Source organism: Orycteropus afer, unplaced genomic scaffold (assembly GCF_000298275.1).
Source record: "Orycteropus afer afer isolate SDZICR_OR568_19922 unplaced genomic scaffold, OryAfe1.0 scaffold00153, whole genome shotgun sequence".
Lineage (NCBI taxonomy): Eukaryota > Metazoa > Chordata > Mammalia > Tubulidentata > Orycteropodidae > Orycteropus > Orycteropus afer.
Genome location: NW_006921740.1, coordinates 7,032,991 through 7,035,296, shown reverse-complemented (window position 1 = coordinate 7,035,296; position 2,306 = coordinate 7,032,991).

Genomic DNA, 2,306 nt, shown 5'->3' with positions numbered 1-2,306 from the left:
CAAGTGGGTGGCTGTAAAGAACAGAAGTTTATTTTCTCACAGTTGTGGAACCTAGACATCCAAATTCAAGGCATCAGCTCTAAAGGAAAGTCCTTCTTTGTCTCTTTCAGCTTCTAGTAGATGCCAGTGATCCTTGGCATTTGGGGTTAGTAGATTCATCTGTGTCTGTTTTTATATGCTCTCTTCCCCTACCTCCTGGCCCTGTGCATGTTTCTCTGGGTCTTTTCTGCTCTTTTTTATAAATCAGAAATGCTTAGGTTTAGGACCCCCCACCCTTACTTGTGTCAAAGGAGTTCTAGTGGCATAGTGGATAAGGCATTTACTTGCTAACCAGAAGGTCAGCGGTTCAAACCCACCAGTTGCTCCATGGAAGGAAGATGGGGAGATCTACTTCCATAAAGAGTTACAGCCTCAGAAACCCAATGGGGGTCGCTATGAGCCCAAATCAACTCAAGAAGTTTGTTTTATGGTTTTACTTGTGTCGTGTACTCCTGTTCTGGTAACCTTAGTGCTGCTCTAACAGAAATATACCACAAATGGAATAGCCTTAACAAACAGGAGTTTATTCTCTTACAATTTGGAGGCTACAAGTCCAAGTTCAAAGTGCCAGGCTCTAGGGGCTGGGCGAAAGCCCCTCAGCCTTGGGCTTCAGCTCTGCCTCCAGCTCCTGGACCACTGAAGCTAGACGCTTTTCTTCACTCAGACAGCTGCTGGCTGCTGTGGCTGCCAAGCCCAAGATTGAGAAGTAAAAAGGCACAGTCCCGATATTACCAAATCACACAGCAGCATTACTTCAAGTCCATTGTAAGTCCCAATGTTGGCAGAGCATGGCAGGCTGCTGAACAACGACACAGCCACATGCAGGGTTCAAGGTGCCATAAGCTAGAGACTACCCCCAAGGCTTCTCCTTATATACAGGAAGCAGACCACATCCCAAAGGCAGCTACTCAGCTGCTTATGGTAGATCCCACCATGGAATTGATTGCCAGTCTCATCATGGAGAATAACTACTACCAGCTGCCCAGCCACTCAACTAGGCCCACCCAAGTTGACATACAAACTGAACTACCACAACTCCACAGTATAAGCAGCTATTCACAATCCATTTTTTTTCATTACCATGACCTCATTGACACAATAAAAGAAAAACCCCTAATTCCTATTTATAGGTACAAGAGTTAGGATTTCAAGACATATTTTAGGAAAACACAATTTAATTCATTACAATCCCCCTGAGGAAGAAGAAACTAGGCACATATAGATCTACTTCAGGGATCGGAAGATTATGGCTGATATGGACAGAAACCCTTTGCTCAGCTTCTGACAGAATCTAGCTCAGTTCTAACAAGTTCTAATAAGAGGCATAGAGAGATTTCATCCTCAGTGTAAACATTGGTATTCTCATAATATCAGTGCCAGCAAAAATGTTTCTCCAAAGGTCTGCAAGATGTGGACAGCTGGGAAGTAGCACTGGAGAAAAAAAAGTTGATGAAAAAGAATTTTGGTCAACTGAGTGCTTAAAAATTCGTGTGAGATGATTCTGTAGATACTACCAGAAATAAGGGAACGGATGCATTATGGATGAGGGAGAACCTAAAGTCTTACTATTTTTCACTCAGGGTAATATTGAGCTAGTTCACATGAGAGCTATGCTTACACAGAATAAGCTATAAACATTTTGCAGCTTTGTGCTAATGTTAATTATAATCACTCATCACTATACAATTACAGAAAATTCTTCCTGGCAAAAGTTGCCAGATTCTCTTCTGACTTGGTCTTGCCCGACTCTTCTTGCCCCTTGCTATAAGCTTTCCCTCAACCACACTCATAGATTGCTTGCTGGTATCAGAACCTTCCCTTCAGTCTCTCTGTCCTCACTTGTTCAGTGTTCACATGTTAACTACAACCACTTTATCAACTGCAGTTCCCTAACTCTGGAAAGTCCTATTCCTTACTTGATACTGAAGATATCTCTATGCAATAGATTAGGATCACATCTAGTGTGTACTCTACCAACTCCCTCTTGTTGTTACATGCCATTGAGTTGGTTCCAACTCATTCCTGGTCCTGAGCAATCCTTTTAAAATCATTGCTGTTTGAGCCCATTTTTGCAGACAGGGGGCCAATCCATCTTGTTAAAGTCTTCCCCTTTTTAACTGACCCTTACCTTACTAAGCATGACGTCCTTCTCCAGGAATTTGTCCCTCCTGATAACATGACTGTGATAGTTGAAGATGTGTCAACTTGGCTGGACTCCAGTTGTGAGTGGTGGTTCCCATGATGGATCACATAACTGAGTTCTAAGC